Source organism: Cupressus sempervirens, chromosome 7, assembly GCF_028749045.1.
Source record: "Cupressus sempervirens isolate cs-2001-9-10 chromosome 7, ASM2874904v1, whole genome shotgun sequence".
NCBI lineage: Eukaryota > Viridiplantae > Streptophyta > Pinopsida > Cupressales > Cupressaceae > Cupressus > Cupressus sempervirens.
In genome coordinates, this window is record NC_143124.1 from 128553790 (window position 1) to 128577087 (window position 23298).

The window sequence follows — 23298 nt, forward strand, 5'->3', positions numbered from 1 at the left end:
TACTTCACTATTAGCAGGAAACTTGATTTTCTTGATAGTGAGGATGTAACTATTGGTTCCTAGCATATTTATAGGATCACTAATTACTTCTCCAACTCAAAAAAAAAAAAAGAATATGTGATTAAAAAATCAATGTGAAACTTTTCGATCATTGCCTCCATTTAGTCGGGCATCGTAATTTAGTTTAATTGAAGTCACTATGTTGCTATGGTTATTTCACTCACATCTTATTATAGTGAAGTAACAACAACCATTAATCTTTTCATTATAAGGTGGTTCTCTTTAAAAGGAAAAGATGTAGGACACAAAAGCTAAAGAATGTAAGGAGTATTTGGAAACTTTAAAATGTTCATGCCTAAGCTCAAAATAAACAAGGCAAACCTAGGGATTTTCACACTCAAGGTATTATAGTGGCTATATTGAGAGACAAACCTTGAGAATTTTAGTTTATTTCAACAACACATGAATCAAGGCACAACTAGGGTAACCCTAAAATTATGAAACTTATGAGGGATGAAACCCTAATCTACAAAGTGAAAAGACATAACTGAATTTTCACCAAAATTTCAAACCCTTTTTCTATCCTATGAAAATCCAAACCAATAGAATATATAGAACAAATGGGAGCTAATTTTGAAACCCTTATGACAAGTTATTTTGAATATTTCAAGAAATCTATGAAAAAGAGGCCGTGGATACCTATTTCATTGGTTGAACACCATGTAAATGATGTATGCTTTCTTGTAGATATTGGTTATACTTACATACAAGCAGCCATACCAAGGGTTCGATGTTTAAGACCTCTTTTCTATGAAATAAATATAGATGAGGCATCTCTAGCTATAACTATACTATTACTAGAGGAAGTGGACAAGAGTGCTCCACATATATGTACTTATGATGTGGTCAGATCAAAGGTGGACATGGAGTTGAAGATTGCCTCCACACTAAAGAAAGACGAAAAACTTGTAAAGAAGTTAAAGGCAAAATTTGATGAGGGAGATGAATAGGCTGAAGATGAGGAAGATGAACAAGGCCAAAAACAATAGCATTGACCCAAGGCATGTGTGAGGACAAAGAGGAAGAAGAAGGTGCCAAGCAGGAAGCACCAAACGTAGACCCCAAGAAGAGGAGGGCACTGAAACAACTAGTTGCATAGCCCAAAGGGAAGAAGAAAGCAACAAAGTTGAGCCCAACCAAGCCAACTACAAGGGTAGACACCAGTGTAAAAACAAAAGTGGATAAAGAAAAGGAAAAGAAAAAACCCATAGTGCAAGGTGTGCCTACATAAAAGAAAAGAAGAAAATATGTTGCATCTCCATAGTTAGATGAGGCAAAGATAGAATCTAAAAATGATCAATTCAGAGTGGTAATAAATTCCACCAAATCTAATTTGAATCTTTTTTTTTGGTAACATTAGAGATAATGTAGATTAAACTTTTTTAAAGACCACTTATTTTAATAAATTTTCAAGAGAAGAAAAAAACATAGTGGAAGACTCTAGCTACACTATGATGGCCAAGTTCAAGACTACCCCAATTGAACTAGACAATTTTATGCCCTAGGAGCTAAGCTCCATTATAGAAAATAAATGGCATTACTACCTAAATATGTAGAAGGAAATAAGGGAGTCAACATTGGTTTTTGTGATGCTAGATCTTACAAAAGGTCAAATAAGTAAGGAAAGTAATAAACATGGGAGAAAATTCACACTCAAATACAAAGCCTTCGGTATTTTATAGAATAAAATTGAAGATATTGTAAAGAAATCCACACAAATGTGGAAATTAATTTATGGATTGACTACTATCAAGGAAGGGTAGGAAGATCCCTTTGAGGGAAGAAATGATGAAGAGGAAGAGGAGAATTGAAAGGATGAAGAAGGAGATAAAGAGAAGGAAGAGGTAACTATGGAGGAGAAGACACATAAAGGTGATGAGGCAATAGCTAAGGAGTAGAAACAAGAAAAAAGTATCCAAGACACCCAATATGCACCATCAAGTCCTCTAAAAACAACACCTACATCTACAAAAACTATAATGGTCATGGATTTTCCTGACACTTTATGTCAGACCATGATTCCACTAACTATATAAGTTCTCAAAAAGATCCTTCACCAAACAACATTGCAATCATAGTTGTGCTCAAATCCTATTTTGGTGAGTGTAGAGGAGTTACAAAAATATAGCAAAAATTACTAAGGAGAAGGTGAACACACAAGAACCACCTTCACAACCTCACATAGCTACAAATGATCAACTAAAAGAGCAAGCAACATAAGACACAACTACTAAGGTTGATCCCATGGTGATAGTAACAACAACTACCAAGGAGTAAGTAAAGGAGAAGATAGGAAAAAATGTTGCTACAACACAAAGCCAAGGTGCACCTCCTCAAATCATTATCATTGATCAAGGTAGAAGAGAAGAAGATAAGGAAGAGGAGAAAATCCCCAAGGAAAGAGAGCAAGAAGCAATACAGACATTGGTTAATCTACTTACTATGGGGACTCCTACCAAGGAACTAAGCACTAATGTAGTACACCTACAAATTTTAGCACTAGACTCGAGCTCCACCAAGATAGCAAGGGTACTTCACTATGGAGACCCTACACTTGATGAAGAAATAGTCATACCTAGTTATGACTACAAGACAATGAACCTAGCATAGATAAATGAAGTGCAAGAGGCACTTAATAGAAAGAAGAAGTAGAAGATACTTAGAAATGAGTATAAATAGAAACAAGCACTAGTAAAAATGAAAAACATATTCCTTGATGCCTTTAGCTTGCTAGTACTTGATGAAATAAAGCCAATCATGGAGCAATTTTCCAACATAGTGGACCAGGTTCAAAATGAAGACCTTAATACTAATATAAAATTATTAGAATGATCTGAAAAGAAATTTCAAATGAAGGTTAACAAGAAGATATGAGATAGCACTATCATAGGTTGAACTAGCCAAACAAATTGAGAAATTTGAAATAGTACTTGAGAATATATTCTCATTGTACTCCAAATTATATTATTCAACATATTTCACACAAGAGACTTGTTAGAGAACACTTAGCTTAGAAAGGAATCTAAAGATATATTGCACACAACTACCTAAGGATCTAGCTCAAAGTGAGAAGCATTTTGTAACAATGGTTCACACTTAGAAGGAGTTAGCTATATTAACAGTAGAAGAGGGAAATGTTAAGGCTAAATTAATATAGATTTAGTCTACTATCACCCACATTTCAAAATATTACATAAAGAAGTGGCCTATGCAAAAAATGTTTTGAAGAAAGATCTAAATCTTTCTACCTTAGAAGGTCTTGTACATTTTGCAATAGAGCCAGCCATCTAGCTCAAAGCACTAGAAATTTCCTTAAAAAAATGGAATTCTTCTCTGAACATAATAATAGAGGTAAATAAAACATTATTTTGCTAAATATTATATTCATTCTTAGGACCATTTGACATAAGTGTCAAAAAGGGGAAGATATTCATGTAAGCGAGAGATATAATAAAGATAGGAGATAATAAGAATGGGATGTGTAGACAAAGGGAGTAATACATTTTTGGGTTGATATGATAAGTTGGGGTGGATAATAAATGAGACCCAATATACCCAAAGGGGGAGATAATCACAATTATCAAAATTTTGAGGAAGTAATAAGGAGAGACAACCAAAAGGATGCAAAAACTGCAAGGAGATGTGTGAAAGGGAGAGTAGACATAGAGTAGATATAGAGTACAAAAAAAATAGATACAAAAAAGGAAAAGAGTATTAGAAACATTAGCATGAGACAAATTCAGCACAATGGAATTTTGGTTATGGAAATGATACGTCAGCTCAAGGGGAGTTACAAGTTTTTGAAGAATATTATCATCTACAAAATTTTGAACAAGCTTTTAAAGTTTTGTACATATGCTGAATAGAATGTGTAGTATACTCATAGAGATTACATTCATAATTCTTAGTTAAGTGTTTTTGCCACTCATGTAAAAGGGGGAGATTATTTTTCTTGGATTCATTTGGACAATTGAGTGTCAAAATACTTAACCAATTCTCAAGTTGATGCTGAGTGTAATAAAATCTTGTCAAACTATAGTATGTGTTGAGCTAGAAATTTAATAGGTGCCAATTAAACTTTAGGTGCCAAGAAATTATCAAGTGTTGAGTAATAAGTAATGCTGAGTCACTATAGGTGTCGAGCAAAGTATAGATGCCAAGCAAAATAGAATTACTATAGGAGCTAAGTGAGACAAAATTCCTACATGTGTGCCAAGCATCAACAATCAGTAAGTGCCGAGTAACATAGAATTCAACTTAAGATAAATCTTGAAGGATCCTAAAGATAAGATTGAATCTTTCATACTCCCTATGTAATCAACATGCAGCCAATAAGAAAAACAGAGAAAGCATGCAACCAATAGGAAAAGTGAAAGAATTGAGTGAGAAAAGAAGAATGAATATTGATCATAGATTCATACCTAATCCTAAGTCTTTGAAGCCTTTAAAAGGAGGAAAAAACCCCATTAATTAATATATATGTGTGTGAGAGTTTATGAGAGAAAGCTAGTGAAGTGTAGAGGGGTCTAAAGACATAGAAAAATAGAACAACATTAGAGAATTCAATTGATCAAGAAAAGAGTATCAAAATTTTGAGGAGAGAAAAATAAGATCAAGCAAGGATGAGAATAGATAGAGTAGAATAAGGATTTGGAATCAACAATTGAAGATTGCAAGTTATCAAGTCAAGACTTTCTAATACTCTCTAGCCAATTTATTAGGAATGAAAGTCCTAATATGATAGGTTGGTCTAACAGCCATGTTGTAAGCCTTTCAACAAAGTGCTAAATCCTTTAATAGGGTAACATTCCAAGTGAGTTTTTGTAAGTCCTTCAATTAGGTTTCTTTTAATAGAGTGTAAAGTCTTTAACAAGATAGGCCTTTCACAAGGTAGACCATTGCAAGTGGTCAAACATTGTAACCTTAAATAGTTACATATTGCTACAGTGATAGTTTGTGGATGTCATCCCCACCCTATTTTTACCTTCTCATTTTTGGAGGGTTTCTAGGTTACCAAAATCTTGAGTTACCTATTTCATGCATGTCTTTACTTTCATGTTTAGTAGATGAATTAGATGCATGTGAATTGTTTTAGAAAAAAAGTTTTAGATGATCAATATTGTTACTTCTGATTCACGACTCCTCTCAGAAGAAAATCTTCCCATTTGTAAATTCCAACATGTATACCAAGCTAAACACTCAAAACAATAGCATACAAGTTGCCTCCATAGTAGAATGAAGAGATTGAAAGACAAATAAAACAATTTTTATAGAAGGAATTTATGTTAGAAGGAGTTTAAGTGCATGTGTTGTTCCTATAGTTTTGGCCTTAAAGGAAGAAGGAATTTGGATATTGTGCATAAACTCTACAATCACTAACAAGATAAAAATTAATTGCATGTTCCCAATTTCTGAGATAGATGATGTTTATGATTTTCTAGGAGGTACTAGGTACTATTTAAAGGCATACCTAAAGAGTGTCTTGAATAAAATGAGAATAAGAGATGTATATGAATAGACAATAGATTTGGAAAAAAATCAGCACCGCTATGAGTGGTTAGGAATTCCAATAGGCCTCTTAAATTCTCCTCCTAATTTTTTGAGGCTCATGAATGAGGTCCTCAAACAATTCATCAATCACTTTGTCATGTTTTACCTAGCTATCATCCTAATATTTAGTAAGAACAATGATGATTATTGAAGACATTTGGATTTTTTATTACAAGGGTTGTTTGAGGAGAAATTGAAGATAAATTTGGAAAGGTGAATTTTCTTGTAGGAGGATCAAATATTTTTTCATTTTCATCTTTCAAAAGAAACTCTTAGGATGAATCCTTCCAAGGTGGATGGAATTGTAAACTAACCAAGATAAGGCACTACAAGTGAGGTAAAAGTATATCATGTTCTTATAAGCTTTTAGAGAAAATTTGTTATAAACTTTAGTGGGGTGCACATGGAATAATGGTTGACATTATTAAGGGAGGAAAAAAATGTAAATTGCTTGGACTATTGAGGATGACATATCTTTTGTGTACCTAAAAATGTAGGTATTAGAAAAACCAATCCTAGCTCTACCTAATTTTCATAAGGTTTTTACCATTTAATGTGATGCAAGAAACGTGAGCATTAAGTAAGTATCATTTCAAGAACATAGGACAATTTCCTTCTTTGATGAGAAGCTTAATGAAAGAGAAAAATATTATTTGAATTAGATGTATATCCCATGGTGGAATCATTAAGTAAATTTAGACAATTTTTATTGCCATAGGAGTTTATAGTGTATACTAAAAATGCATTAATTTTTTTGAAGAAATTAGGAGAAACTAAGCCATAATTACATGAAGTAGGTCAAATACTTACAAGTCTTTTCCTTCATCAAGCAGCATAAGAAAGGAGTAGCCAAATACTTAGTAGATGCATTTAGTAGAAGAAACTTGATAGTGCAATAAATTCAACTAGAAGGAGTAGGATTCTCTTCACTCATTGATATGTATCAAGAGGATGAAGATTTGGGGGAAGCATATGAGACACCAATTGAAAGGAAGACCATATATTATCCTAATTTATTTGATTATATTCTACAAGAAGGTTTACATTTCAAAGATAGTCATCTTTACATCCCTAAAATCTCTATGAAACAAAATATTATAAACTAGAAACATTGAGAATGTTTATTAGGTCACCTTGGGATTTTTAAGACCCTATAGTTTGGTAAGAAGTTCTATTTCTGGATTAAAATGTATATAGACATCATATAGTTTGTAGAAAATTGTATGATTTTCTACAAGGATAAAGAAACTAGTTTAAAAATATAGGTTTTTACACTCCTCTATCAATTCTTAGTAATCTATGGGACTTAGTGAGTGTAAATTTGTTCTTGGCATTTCCAAGGATCGAATTCGGCCATAACAATATTTATCGGGTTATAGACACACTTTACAAGATGGATGATGTATTTCCCTATTAAAAAGAACATGATTCATCCAATATATAAGATGTCTTCTTTAAGGAGATATTAAGAATCTATGGATTTCCTCTATCCAAAATATTAGATAGGGATTTTGTGTCTATTCAAAATTTCTACATAGCTCTATAGAAAATGTTTGGAATGAGTTTGTCTTTTCCTTTAGCTTCCACCCATACTAAAATGGGAAGATAGGGACCATTGATAGATCATTATTTATTTTTAAAGATATATGGCAAAGGATCATAGAGGAGTGTGTGTTACTAATTTAAAATGTGTAGAATTATCATATAATGACTCAATCAATAGTATTGGTAGAAGCCATTTCCAAATTGTTTATGATACACATCTTAGAAGAGTTTTGTATTTGAAAAAAATAAGGGATATTAAAAGAGGCATGCAAAAAAGAGGAATTTGACAAAGAAATCAGGGATATTGAGGAAAAGGTCACATAACACTTGGAACAAATAGTGGAAAAGTATAAGAAGACAATAAAGAAAAGGGGATAACTCCATTTCAAGGCTAGAGATAGGGTAATGAGTTATATAAAATAGGAGACACTTCCAAGTGAGATGTATGTAAAGCTCATGATTAAAGAAATAGGAAATAAAAGAATCCTTAAGAAACATGAGATAAATTCTAATAGGATTGATCTATTGGAAATCTAATAGGGAAATTGAGATATTGAGAGGGGGTGTCAATCTGGATCTGTAATACTTTAACACAAGTATCAAAACTAATAGATTCACCATAAACCCTCATCTCAACAATATCATCTATTAATTGAATATTTACTACAATTTAGAATCGAATCTAGTATCTAATATCATGAATAACTAAAAAACATGTAAAGTAACCCATAAAGCATGAATACATAGATTTGGTTACATAAAAACCCTCCAATTTTAAGGTAAAACTATGGTGACAATGAAACCCAAATATCTTCACTACTACAAAAATGAAGTTTTAATTTTAGGGCTAAAGGTTTGATCACTTCTAATAATTTGAACTATGAGGGCTCTACCATGTTAAGTTCTTACAATACTTATACAATCTACTTTAATTAAAGGATTAAACTTTAAAACCTAGTAGGTACTTTATTAAGATATTTATAAAGGCCTTTTAGGACCACTTTGTTCATATTTTTAAAACCTGATTACACCTTTTAAAATGTTTTGGTACTTGATTCCTTAGTTTGCATCAATATGAAGATAAAAAAATATCCTTTGTACATTAGTTGATCACCTCTCTAATCATATATGTCTCTACCTATGCACTTCAGTACTTTTCTTTGTCTCTATACTCTATATTTCATCCATCTTCAACATTGCATTCATATAATCCTTCATAGTTCTCACACATGCAACAAAATTTTTGAATTAAGTCATAGATCCTCCCTAAATAGATGATTAGGTAAAGCTTCTGTATTCAAATCAACAATCTAAAATCAATCTTTGTCACTTAATCCTACTAATTTTCTTCTTGTTGGAATCCCTTACCTAGTGATTAAGAATCCTTAAGAAAATACATAATCACCTCCTTGATTAATTCCTTGATCTCTAAAATACACTTACTACTTGATCAAAATGGTTAACATAGATTTTAGTTCCATTTTACACAAAAATCTAAAACGATGTTACTCAAAACTTACAATATACTATTAATTGGAAAAAAATATTTCTTCATGCTATTCCTTAGGCTTTACCATGATTGGAATATAATGAATTATTCGGTCCATATAATAATCAACTTCAAAAAAACTCTGACTAACTTGACATCCATTGACATGTCTCATTAGCTCCTCAAATGTGCAAGTACTTGACTCCTATTAGCATACTTAGCAGTAACTACTACTTGGTACTTGACTTAGAATATTTACTAGTCTTTATTCCCTTGCACAACCTATATGGGATGACTTGGTCATAGTGATTATGAAATAATCCTTCCTTGTGAATGACTAAGTGTGTGACACTAATAGAAAACATGAGTTAGGGATAAACAATATCCCCCTTTGACATTAGTCAAAAAAATACTTTCTCATGATTAAAATATGTTCAATAAAAAATTGAAGCACAACTAATCCCCCTGATAATACAATCCATACCTTACATGGTATCCACTATACATCCACTAACCCTTTCACTCAATATATACATGCAAAACATCAAAATGTAAAAAATGTTTCACTACAAAAATTGTGTTTCTAGGATTCATCTAAATTTATTCATCTAATTCATCCTTTCAATTCCACCATTATCCATCTAATGGTCATATGCATTGTGCCTTTTTTTTTACACTCATTGTTTCTAGGGTAAAGTAATGGTAGTCTAATACTCGTCTAAAATAGATTTATGAATCTATGATATTAAGGAAAAACAATGATGCCAACTCATCCTAACATACTCCAAACTTGTATATTTATTTATAGCATAAAAGAGAGATCAATTAATCTATGAGTATTAGAGAGATTTGGATATCATTGTACTACCTCCTTTTTTAATTGAAGCTCTCTCTACATAACCTCTAACTAATGTTTCAAAATTGTTTGAGTAGAGATAAAATGATTCATTACTCTACCATCATTAGCTATCAACTCAGCTAGCCTAGCTTGGGCTATTATTAATATCTTAAATTTAAATGAACTCAATATTCCATCCATGTTCAAATAATGCCCCATTGACATTAGATGTACTTTCTATCTATCTATGAGATATTGATTTTCTTCTGTAATGAATGCAGCATCAAATAGACTTTTATACAAAGAATGGATATATTTGACAACTTCTACATTATTTACAAGGTTTGATAAATGAGCTTGCCTTATTGAAATTTTAGTGCATACATTTTCTATTACTTTCTTCACAAGTTTAATGGTTGTCCACTACATCATCTTCTCATAATTTCAAATAGGTGAGAAATAATAAGGGCTTTTACATCAAGGTTTTCCACAACAAATTCTTCTAGAAAAGTATCCTTAATCTTGTTTAATAGTTTCTTTTGGTGTTTCTCTATTCTCAACTCTTATTTTCTCACCTTCCTTGTGAATAGGTCTTGAAAGGTTATAATTTTATAATAAGTCATGTTTTTAGTGTCCAAATTTTCAAGCACAATAAGTTCATCCAATGTCACTAGCTTCCTAGGTGACTAACTCTTGTTATTCTTGATCATATTTCCTTTCAAATATAGAGAGTTGAAGCTCAAAAATGACAATTGCATAGCATGAGTTTTTATCTTTGGACTTAGTCTATGAAAAATATCTTGTGTACCCTCAAAACCTTTTGATTCCTTATCTATTCTTTGTTCCTTAGTCCCTACAAGTTCACAAATGAGACTTGGTTATATTGATTCCCTATATCCCTCACTCAAAAGTCTTGAGATGATTTTCCTTTCATTGCTTATATTAGATTAATATAATTATGAATTATATTCTTTTGACTCCTTGTTCTCTTTTTATGTAAGCATGTCTACTACTTGGTAGCTACAACCTCATCTAAAGTTTAAACATTTGTTTCAATAATCTCTTTACATGTACCAATTAAACTTATTGTTACCTATTGAGATGGTTTTTGGTCACCCATTTTTTGATATTCCTTTATTTGTACAATTACTATATTGGTGTTAATTGATGCTTCCTTGATATATTTAGGAGCTTTCTCCTGTTTCTTTGTCTTAGTAGGCATTAATTTCTCTAATTTTGTTCAGATATAGTCACATAGTCTAGTATAAAGAGTTTCATTTTCATTGGTGAGTGTATGTATCTAAAATGTCCCTTTACTGATTTTTATTGATATTTCCAGCCTCAAATCAGAACTTTAAAATCAAACAACCAATATTACAAAGATCTGCCAATTTCCCAATAAAACCCAAATCGGGTGTGTCCAAATTAGTGCCAAAAACTTCACAACTTCACAAATTATTAATAAATCTGAAAATGGAAATTTTTATCAAAATTTCAGCAGAATAACAGCCTAAAAAATGAAATTTCTAGATTTGTATAGCCTTTACACAATAGCTCACAAATGTAGGGCAAAACTATGCTCAATCGGGCTCTCGAAATTAACACAAAAATGCCCGGAAACACCACAAAACACTCATAAACTATCTCAGAAGTTTAATCACAACCCAATAAATATATTCAGCTCTAGTTTAACATCATAAAGTCTGAAATACAGCAGCAAACCAAACTGATATGAAACACTCAACTGAAAACCCAAACTCAAACCAAAAACAACCCCGAAAACACCCAAATCAGCACTATCCAGCACAAAGGCAAACTCTGTATGAGCATGCACATGGAATGGCTTCAAAATTCCATCCTTAGCCTTCCTAGAAACCTGAAAACTCCCGTTCTTGGGTCTCCTTCTCCACAGGTTTGGCAGCCTCTGAAGAACAACAAGAAAATTAGCAAGAATCAAGATGTAGAATGAGCCCAAAATGCCTCCAAACCCCTTTTAAAGAGGGCATAACCCTAACTCACGTCCAAGAGGGGTTAATAAAATATAATTTAATAATAATTTTTATTTATTAGTCCATTGGTTTCCAAAGATTAACCCCTTTTTCCGAAATTTCACCTTTTTGGAGCCTGCCTGCCTTAACAAAGTTTATTTTATTTTTTTAAATTATTTGAATAGGGGACATGACAAGTCCTCCCCTCCCAAATATTGCTTGTCCTCAAGCAATTAAGGTTGGAATTCTCAAGAATATGTTCTCCTTCCCAAGTTGCATCTTCTAGTGGTAATCCTTTCCATTTGACCAAATGCTTCATGATGCTCCTATTTCTCAACCTTTTCTCTCTTGTATCCAAAATCTTTTCTGGTATCAAAACTAATTTCCCTTCATCATCAAGAGGTGGTAATTCTATAGATACTATGGTTTGCTGGCCTAGAACCTTCTTTAAGCAAGATACATGAAAAATATTATGTATTTTGCTATTTGGTGGGAGCTCCAATTCATAAGCTACCTCTCCTACCTTCTTGATGATTTTATAAGGCCCATAGAACCTTGGCTTGAGTTTCTCTGCCCCATTTCTCTTCAAGGTTCTTTGCTTATATGGTTTCAACCTAAAAAATACCAAATCTCCCACCTCAAAAGATTTTTCAATCCTTTTCCTGTCAGCATATATCTTTTGTTAGTTTTGTGCATGTTGTAGATTATCCTTGAGGGACCTTATTAGGTCTTGGATTTGCTTGATGAAATCACTTGCTACGGGTACTTTGCTATCGGAAAGTATTAGATCAACAAAGGAAAGGGCATCATAACCATAAAGAGCACGAAAAGGAGGCATACCAATAGACATGTGATGAGATGTATTGTAACAATACTCCCCTAGGTGTAACCATTTCACCCAAGCATGTTGTTGATTTGAAACATAGTTCCTCAAATATCCTTCTATCCATTTATTAACTATCTCTGTTTGTCCATCTGTTTGAGGGTGATAGCTAGTACTGGGAGTGAGTTCAGTTCCTGCCAAATGAAAGAGCTCCTTCCAAAAAGAGCTGAGGAATCTACTGTCTCGGTCACTAACAATGTTTCTAGGCAAACCATGTAATCTAAAAATTTCCTTGAAGAACAATTCGGCCACTTGTGATGCCTTGAAATCAGATGTGATAGGAAAGAAATGTGCATACTTAGTTAGTCTATCTACCACCACATATATGCAATCCTTACCTTGAACCTTGGGCAACCTAGTGATGAAATCCATGGAAATACTTTCCCATTTTTGTTCGGGAATAGGAAGTGGCTGCAACAACCCTACAGAAAAATTTTGCTCACTCTTGCTTTGTTGGCATACCATACATTCCTTAATGTGTTTAAGGACATCCTCCTTCATACCCTTCCAGGAAAACAGCTCTCGAATTTTCCTGTATGTCTTGAAGTATCCCTGGTGACCAGCCAAAGGTGTGTCATGAAAGGCCCTCAATATCCTCTCCTTAGTTTTTGACCCTGGTACTAAGAAGATCCTATTCTTGTAATAAATCAATTCATCAACAACCTTGTACCTATTATCATCCACTAACTTATCCAAAATCTTGGTGGCAAATGAATCTTTAGCATACTCTAAAATTATGGAGACTTTCCAATCAGCAGAGATAGATGATAAGGAACACAAAGTGGGCTTTCTTGAGAGAGCATCAGCAACCACATTATTCTTTCCTTTCATGTATTCAATATCAAAATCATAAGCTTGCAATTTGCTTACCCATTTTTGTTGATGATCATTCAAATCCCTTTGGTTCAAGAAGAACCTGAGGCTATTATGGTCTGTCTTTACAATGAATCTCCCACATACCAAATATTGTCTAAACTTATGAAGTGCATGCATGATTGCCAACATTTCCTTATCATAGATGGAGTAGCCTTTCTCTGATTGATTTAATTTTTGACTCTCAAATGGTATTGGATGTCCCCTTTGAGTTAGGACAGCCCCTATACCTTCTCCCAAAGCATCACATTCAACAACAAAAGGTAAAGAGAAATCTGGAATTGCAAGCTTAGGGCATGAACTCATTACCTCCTTAAGCTTATCAAATGTTTTTTGTGCCTCTTCTGTCCAAACAAAAGCTCCTTTAGTTGTCAAATCAGTCAAGGGGGCAGCAAGCTGAGAAAATCCCTTGGCAAATCTCCTATAGTAGCTACACAACCCGAAGAAACCTCTCAACTGTGTAAGATTAGTGGGTGGAGGCGTATCCAAAATTGCCTGGATTTTTTGTTGATCAACCTGTACTCCTTTAGCGCTTATAATATGTCCCAAATATAGGATCTCTGTCAAACCAAACTCACATTTAGATAGCTTAGCATAGAAGGATTGCTGCTCCAAGATTCCCAAAACAGTGTCTATGTGCTTTAGATGCTCTTCCCATGTTTTACTGTATATCAAGATATCATCAAAAAATACCAAAACCAATTTTTGAAGATGCTGATTGAATACCTTATTCATACAAGATTGGAATGTTGCAGGTGCATTAGTGAGTCCAAATGGCATAACAAGAAATTCAAAGTGCCCATAGTGACATCTGAAAGTAGTCTTTTCCACATCTTCACTCCTCATTCGGATTTGATCGTAGCCTGATCTTAAGTCAATTTTTGAGAAGTATACAGCACCATGTAACTCATCAATGAGTTCATCTATGCATGGTATGGGATACCTATTTTTTATGTTCTTCTTGTTTAGAGCCCTGTAGTCTATACACATTCTCATTGTACCATCCTTTTTCTTAACAAGTACCACAGATGATGCAAATGGACTAGAGCTAGGCCTTATGAATCCCATGTCCAGGAGTTCTTTAATAGTTTTTTCAATTTCTTCCTTATAACCTCTTGGATGGTGGTATGGGGTTGTTATAACTGGTTTGGCACCCTGTTCTAACTCTATAACATGCTCAAAACCTCTATCTGGTGGTAATCCTGGAGGCAAATCATTGAAAACTATACTATGCTTATCAAGAATATTTTGAATTTCAAAATGGAAATTACCTTGATTCTTTGGAGAGCTTGTTGGTTGGATTATGACTCCTGCTGCCCATGTTACTTGTCCTCTTCGAAAATTCCTCTCCATCCTCTTTACAGAGACTGCCTTAGGTGCTCCATTCGATAACCCTCTCAATATAACTTCTTTCCCATTGGAATGAAATTTAAACTCCATAGTTTGATGGTTCATGTAATAGCCTCCGATAAAGTGCAACCATTGAACACCCAATACAAGATCTGTCTCCCCAATACCAACCACATAGAAGTCATCACATAACTCATAATCTCCTAAGGTCATCTTGAGTTGTTTCACCACCCGTGTGCAAGGCATAGTGAATCCATCAGCTATAGTAACATTGAATCCCTCAAAATCTTCTGCTTTAAGCCCTCTTTTAATGACAAATCCCTCATCAATAAAATTGTGAGTTGCCCCACTATCAAGAAGAACAGTCAACCTTTGCCCTGCTAGTACCCCTCAAATTCAAAAGGGATGGTATCTTGGGACTCCTGATAATGCTGCTAAAGTGCCATCCTTGCTGATTTCTTTTACTTTCTCTTCTTCTACCTCCTCCTTAGTATCATGAAATTCCTCATGCTTATCTGAATCAGATTCTGAACCAACTTCAATATAGTGCACTTGACCTTTCCCCAAACATCTGTGTCCTAGAACCCATGGTTCTCTACAAGTAAAACAAAGCTTTTTCCTTCATAATTCACTCCTAGTCTCTTCATCTACCTTCTTTTTTGCCACATTTGTCACATCTTTTGGTGGTAGTGTTGGGAAAGTCTTTTTCTGAAAATTTCCCTTATGTTGCCAAAGATTTGGGGGTTTTTGATTAGTGATTGATTTCATAGGCACGCAAGTTTCAAGTTGCAAGCTTCTTTTGATAGCTTCCTGTAAGGTTGAGGGTGAGAAAGCCTTAACCATACCCTTAACAGAATCTTCTAAACCATCAAGAAAAAGATAAACGATCCTCTTTTCACTCATATCAGGTACCATAACAACCACTTTTTGAAATTCTTCTATATACTCATTAACTGATTTGGTTTGCTTCAACTTTGACAATTCTTTAAAGTACTCTTCATCATCCTTGAGGTCAAATCTATCTATCACCCTTTGACTGAAATCTTCAAATGTAGTTACCTGATCGTGACCTTGAGTAGTCATTCCATGATACCACCAATCATAGGCTGCATTTTCCAAGTGTAGACTTGCAAATTGAATAGCATCACTCTCTTTCATGGGGTTAAGTGTGAAGAAAGTTTGTAATTTTTGTAGCCATGCTCTAGCTGAAATTTTATTTGTTCCATCAAAAGTAGGTGCTATAAACTTGCTTATTTTATTTTTGAGCTCTCTTCCACTTGTGTCATGCTCCCTCCTGTTCTCTTTCTTGGGCATCAAAGCGTTCATCATATCCACATATTCTCTAAAAGGAACTGAACTACGAAAGTCATCATCTAAGCCATTGTAAGTAGCTCTTAATGTAATCAAATTACCTCTAACCTCTTCCACTGGATTAATGGCTGGATTTGGTACTAGTGGCTCATCTGCAGGCAGGGAAATAGATTTGGATGATTTAGATGGTGTGGATCTCCTATTTCTCGGCTCCTCTGAAGTGCTCCCTTTCTCATTAATAGATGCAATTCCTTGTAATTTTTCTGTCAATATTCGCAAAGCCTCTCTAGTTTCCGCCAAACCATCCACTATTTGCTTCTGAGTATTTTGGATGTCTTGGAAGAATTTCTTTGCCATCTCATCTGGATCAGCCATACTTTTTTCTTCCTTGGATTTTGTACTTTTTCTTTCAACTAGGGGTTTGATCAAAATTTCTTTATTCTTTTCTCACTGCAAATATCTTTTTTCTCTTTCACTTAGTTGCATGCAATCATAAAATATGACATGCAAGATCTGGGTAGTTATCAAAACTTGACATGCAAGATCTGGGTAGTTGTTAAAACTGACATGCAACTTCTACAAACCCTCAGGCTGGCAAGATCACGGCTCTGATACCACTGAAATTTCCATTTACTAATTTTTATTGATATTTCCAGCCTCAAATCAGAACTTTAAAATCAAACAACCAATATTACAAAGATCTGCCAATTTCTCAATAAAACCCAAATCGGGCATGTCCAAATTAGTGCCAAAAACTTCACAACTTCACAAATTATTAATAAATCTGAAAATGGACATTTTTACAGAAATTTCAGCAGCATAACAGCCTAAAAAATGAAATTTCCAAATTTGTATAGCCTTTACACAACAGCTCACAAATGTAGGGTAAAACTATGCTCAATCGGGCTCCCGAAATTAACGCAAAAATGCCCGGAAACACCACAAAACACTCATAAACTATCTCAAAAGTTTAATCATGACCAAATACATATATTCAGCTCTAGTTTAACATCATAAAGTCTGAAATACAGCAGCAAACCAAACTAATAAGAAACACTCAACTGAAAACCCAAACTCAAACCAAAAACAACCCCGAAAACACCCAAATCGGCACTATCCAGCACAAAGGCAAACTCTGTATGAGCATGTAGATGGAATGGCTTCAAACTCCCATCCTTAGCCTTCCTGGAAACATGAAAACTCCCGTTCTTGGGTCTCCTTCTCCACAGGTTTGGCAGCCTCTGAAGAACAACAAGAAAATTAGCAAGAATCAAGATGTAGAATGAGCCCAAAATGCCTCCAAACCCCTTTTAAAGAGGGCATAACCCTAAATCACGTCCAAGAGGGGTTAATAAAATATAATTTAATAATAATTTTTATTTATTAGTCCATTGGTTTCCAAAGATTAACCCCTTTTTCCGAAATTTCACCTTTTTGGAGCCTGCCTGCCTTAACAAAGTTTTTTTTTTTTTTAAAATTATTTGAATAGGGGACATGACAGTATCTATTTCACACCCTTTTCTAAAATCTTCTAAATTACTGACACTAATTTCTTAGAATCATTAAAGATGTCTTTTGTATTATCCAACTCAAAACATCCTTCATATTTTTCTTCTTCTTCTATAGTTGTAGGGATTAATCTAAAAACCTTTTTCCTATACAACATTCTCAATTTTATTTCTCAAAATTTTGTATGCCCTTGCCTTTGGAACTCTATTTATAATCCGTCATGTCTAATTTATTGCCATATGTTACTTTACTAAGTAAGGCATAACTTGGGATAAAGTAGTTGCTCTCATTTTTCTTTAAATGGTCAAATACGATTTCTATTTTGCATTAATTTAATGATAAAATTATTCTAGTAATTCTTTACTTAGCTCTATTGGTGTATTTTTAAAATTTAACATCACATCTACAATAGCTTTTTCAACTTTTTCCTTATCCACTTTCTCTAAATTTTCATACTTAATACATTTAAAACCAATGAATCCTACTAGAACCCTTATATTTTCACATATGTTATCAATTTTTTGAGATTCTCTCCTTGGAATAGTTTGAAACTTGTTCAAGTCAGCTGTATTTGTTCTCTTGGCCTCATGATCATCATCTAGTTTGACAACTACCTATCTTTTAGGTTTCTTTTTTTTTCCTTTCTCAACATCTTTAGCTTCTAGTATCCTCTACTTAGGATTTTTTCCCTTGACTAGCCTTTTAATCTTCACTAGTAATTTCCTTTCATGCTCAGTCATTGCAGGACTTTCTACCTTAGATCTTTGCCTAGTGACTCTCTCTTTGTGTTAGGGTTGCCACTTTCTTTAAGATATTCTTCACCTTAGGCTCAACTATTGTAACTTTAGTTTCCTTGGGGTCAAAAACAACAAGTTATTTTCCTTTTCCTTCATCTTATTCATCCTCCTCCTCATTGCTAAGATCTTTTCCTTTTCTATTAGTAATTTGCACTAGTTTATGTCCAAGCTTACCTTCTAGCTCTTGGATCATTTTTCTTCTCGTTCTATCCATCTTTGGAACTTTGGTCTACATCATTACTCCAAAAACACAAACTTGTGTCACCCTTTTATAAAGGAAATAGATATTAGAACTTAAACTAATCAATTTTAATGATAGAAAGTGGACATTTGTGTTTAGAATTTGAAGATGATGTAAAACTAATCATATATGTAAAATTGGATAAAGTTTGTGCCTATAATTTTTTTTATTTTAATTGAGTCCAAATTGCATCAATTTTTAAAATTTTAAAACCTATTTTCTAATTTTTTTAAAATGCTAAAAATATAGAGTTTCATTCCCACCAAACAACTATATGCAAATTGTTGGAAATATAGATGGAGTAACAAAGAGGGTGGATGAATTAGTTACCACAAAGTAATATTTATATTAGAACATCATTTTGTGGGTACCATCCCAATCTCCACTAGGGTTTTCCGTCTAACTAGGTGTTTCACTAGTTAACATATCTAGTGTCATTGTGTATGGGTATCATATTATGGTTTCTAATTATATTACTCCTTTGGTTAAGGATTAATAAGGTAGATAATTGTTATAATAGTTAGATAACTAATTCACCCCCCACCCACTCCTTTTCAATAGTATTGGTGGACTCTACTTTCTAACAATTGAAATTGGAGCCTTAGGGCCTTAAAAAAAAGCTTAATGGCTTTGGGAGATTAATGGTGAGTTATTCTACAAAAGAAAGTCCTAAGTTAGATGGAGGTAATTTTTGTATTCTCTTGGTGAGATATTAGAGTTACATATAGAACTGCATATCAAATTTCTATATCCATAATCTTTTTGATCCATACAAAAGAATAGGAGCACAAGTAAATAAAAATCTTGATCCAAAGAAGACATGAAGATCAGATAAGGAATTTATCTACTTATGAAAAGAGAGATAAAAGGTATGAATTTTTTTGTTTGCTAGACATATAAAGAATTTCATCATACTTCATCTAGATGTCCTAAGAGAATAAGGAAAATTAGAAAGAATTCACTATCTAATGATAATGAATATTTTTAAGCAACTATGGAAATATTCTTGAGTGATTTTCATGATAAGGATGATGAACATGGATTGGCTACAAAGGAATAAGTAATTGAATAAACAACTTTAGCAACTATTATTGATTATTGAAATGAATAGACTAATCTAAAAACCAAGCAAGAGAATGTTAATATTTTTTATGAGACTAACAATTACATGTATATTGGTGTACAAATTTTTGAGCAAAAAGGAGAATAGGTAATATAAAAAAAAGAGAAGAGATTGCAGTTGAGATAGGAAATCCTACACATTAACAAGACTTTGACAAAGAATCATCCTATAGAGTAGATCATTGGAAGAAAAAGCACAGGAGTAATTGTTGACATTACAATCATATTTATTATTAGTGACATACACTTATTTAGATTGCAAGTATCTACCAAGCATATTGTACAATTAATAGTGTTAACAAAGCATTTCAGTATCTACCAAGTTCTATAATTTCTACCAAGTCCAAGGGACACTTTTCAATTTGTGCCAAGAATTTACTAATATGGTGATGATCAATAGTATAAATCAAGCATCTTAGTGTATGCCAATTTTATTGGTGCAAATTGAGTTGTGTAGTGCTTACCAAGTTTGCAATTACTATGATGTGAGTTTAGTGTTAATTGAGCTACTCAGTGTAAACCAAGTGACTCAATTTATACCAAGCTCTTAGTAATAGCATTGACCGAGCTATGTAATGTGAATTGAGTGATTCAATTTATATGTCAAGTTTTATAATATTCACCAAGTCACCAATGTAGGCCGAGTTCAAGACTACATGGAATTGATTAGTATGGACCAAGATTCTATGTCTACCAAATGCATGATGATGTTGAGCATTAATAGTGGATGCCAAGTATCAAAACCTCACCAAGCTAGTCTTTAGAACCTGATTTCCTGTAGTTGGGCTGACTTTGTGATTTTTTTGTAAACTTGTATTGTGGCTAACTTTGTAATTTTTATTTTGATTGGTATATATGTAATGTATTGTATCACATCTAATGTATGGCATAAGTAATGTAACAATTAGAGAAGATTAGAAAAGAAAATTACAAAGCCAACAATAGTATAAGGAGTAGCAAAGATTTATCTATCATAGAGAGGTCATTACTACATTCAATGAAATCTCATTCAGAAAAACCAAGTTGTAGATTAGATATTAGCTACTATTTCATTCTAACAAGTGGATTAGAAAAATCTTTTCATAAGTCAAACCTAATAGTCTTATGTAAATCTCTTTACTGAGTGCATACTTCGTTGTATGTTTGTAAATCCTTTTGCAAGGTGGATCTAGTAGTCCTTATTGCTCCTAATAGGGCTGATCATCAAAAGTGATCATTGTAAGCCTTAATAGGCCAATTTTATACTATAGTACTAAAACTTCTATCATCCACCCCGAACCCCCCCGAATTTTTTTTTTCTATTTGGAATGTTTTTGGGTCACCAAATTATGTGTCAAAAGTGTTAGGAATTCTTTAATATTTTTAACTTCTAATGCATGCAATTAGATCAGAATACACATGAAGGATTAATTGCTAATTAAGGATTAATATTTCTAAGTTTCTAATTCACCCCTCCCTTCTCAATAACTTAGCCTACCATAATATTTCCAATAGTAATCACAAGAAACAAAGTAAATGATATATTATGTTTGACTTCTCAAGTCGAACCTAAGAGCACAAATGAGGCATGTAAGGATAATCTTTCATTTCAGGGAATGTGTTGGTGTTTTGAAATTTCATAGTTTCAAATTACCTTGATGAGAACAAGATACATCTAGGGGTAGCTACTTCCCATCTGCAAAATACCTTTTTTTGAGACCATGCCAACTATAAGGCTAGTCCCCTCTTCTACTTCAGGCTCTGCAAAACTTGGGTGGGTGGACCTCAGATTCACTTATATGGTACTAGTGCTAAAAAATATTCTTGAATCTAAAAAAGTAGATAAAACCCTTAATATTCTAACGCTTATGCTAAGATCTTAACCATGGAATAGCTAACAACATGGCCAAAGAAATTATTAAGCTAAGTGAGGGCATCTTTTTGAGTTCTTCAACATTAAAAGGAAAAAAATTTGGTTAATGATGTTGATTTTAGAGAAAATGACATGAGCAACATAACACTCTAATCTTGTAGCTAATCAATGTCTCATCTATTGGGCAATCCTACAAAATCCTAACATGCATCCCTTAAAGTGATTGACATATCCCATACATCAGGACTTCATGATCTATCTATTCACATTGTGAATCAAACATTTGCATCTTTTTAAACCTCATACTCAAACTATCCCTTCATGAGATTTGCAATCCTATGATGATAAATCAAGCATTTACATAACTCCTTGAGTCACAAGAAAAATAAATCAACCATATACAACCCATATATTACAACTGAGTTTCATAATCATTGTTTACAAAACATAAAAGATCATGAACAACATGAATGTGAGATAAGATATCAGAGTGAAGATTAACTTGTTGTTTCTTTTTCATTCATTTATTTGAAACAAATACAATATGACATAATGGTATTGAAATGTAAAACATCCTAATAGATCAAATATATATGTATTCTTATTTCTTGATGTTCATTATAAGGGAAATTGCTGAAGAAAATGGTATCATAGTAGTGAAATATGTTGAAAACTAGAACCCTTGGTCTCACAGGTCCAAGAAAACTAAAGATTGGGACCCCCACAATGAATCAAAAAGATAGAGATATAGTAGAAAAATGAAGTCCTAGATCTAATTTGGAAGTGACATGTGTCCACTTGAATCTTCATTCTTTATAGTTGTAAAACATCTCTCATCTTTCTACCCATGAAATTTGATATGATTTTCATCATTATTCTGTAAAAAACTTGGAAATATCTCTTATAAATGATGAAAACCCTTGTGTTTCCCAAAATATCTAAAATGCATCATGAAATGTTGATAAAATCTCCATTAAACTGAATTGTATATGACAAAACTCACCCATAACTACACTTTTAGTGCCTTTTACACACATTTAGTTCATCACCATATTAGAAAACAAATCTAAACTTCAATACCTGAATGTGTTTACAAACTGAGTATTTGGGATAAAACCTTGTACACTCTAAGCAAATGCCTTCCTGTGTAAAAATAAACTCTAGAAATGGGAATTACATTCTCTCCTAGTTCTAGCAATATACAATATCACTATGTTTTCTTACCAAAAATGCCTAGAATATCATTTTTAAAATCATGCCCTTGTTATAGCTCTATGGTCTACACTTCAATTTTTAAAATTTAAAATGTTCTAAGGTTGAAACTTTATATTATATCCCTCTTTTGAATTGTAAAACTTTGTACAAGATTTTGAGAAAATATTTAAAAATATCACTTTTAAAATATTTCAACTAAGTTTGACTTCTTTTGCCATGAGGCAGCACACCATTGATCAACATCTACCATGCCACCTCCTAGCCAAGCACCACATGTCACCTTCTAACTAGTCAACTAGTGACTGCCTTGTGTCAACTTTTCATTGGCTCTAAGACTTCTCTGTCAGTGCTTGATCTTTCCTCCCACCTCACCACGGATTAAGGCCTGGTGCCATGTGTTAGCTAGGTTCATTCCTACATCATAGTTAGCAACTACTAACTATGCATGCAAAGATGCACCTTCACAAAATGTGTTTCCTTCATGCCACATCAACACACTGATATTTGTATCAAGCTTGGGCCTTCTTGCCACGTGTCACTTTACAACTATTTCTCAAGTCACCACATCACTACCACTTGTCATTCTCTAGTTCACTCGAAGGTGTCCATGTGATCATGTCATGTTAGTGTTTTCATTCAAAATTACATTGAATCTTCTTTAACCTGGTGCTAATG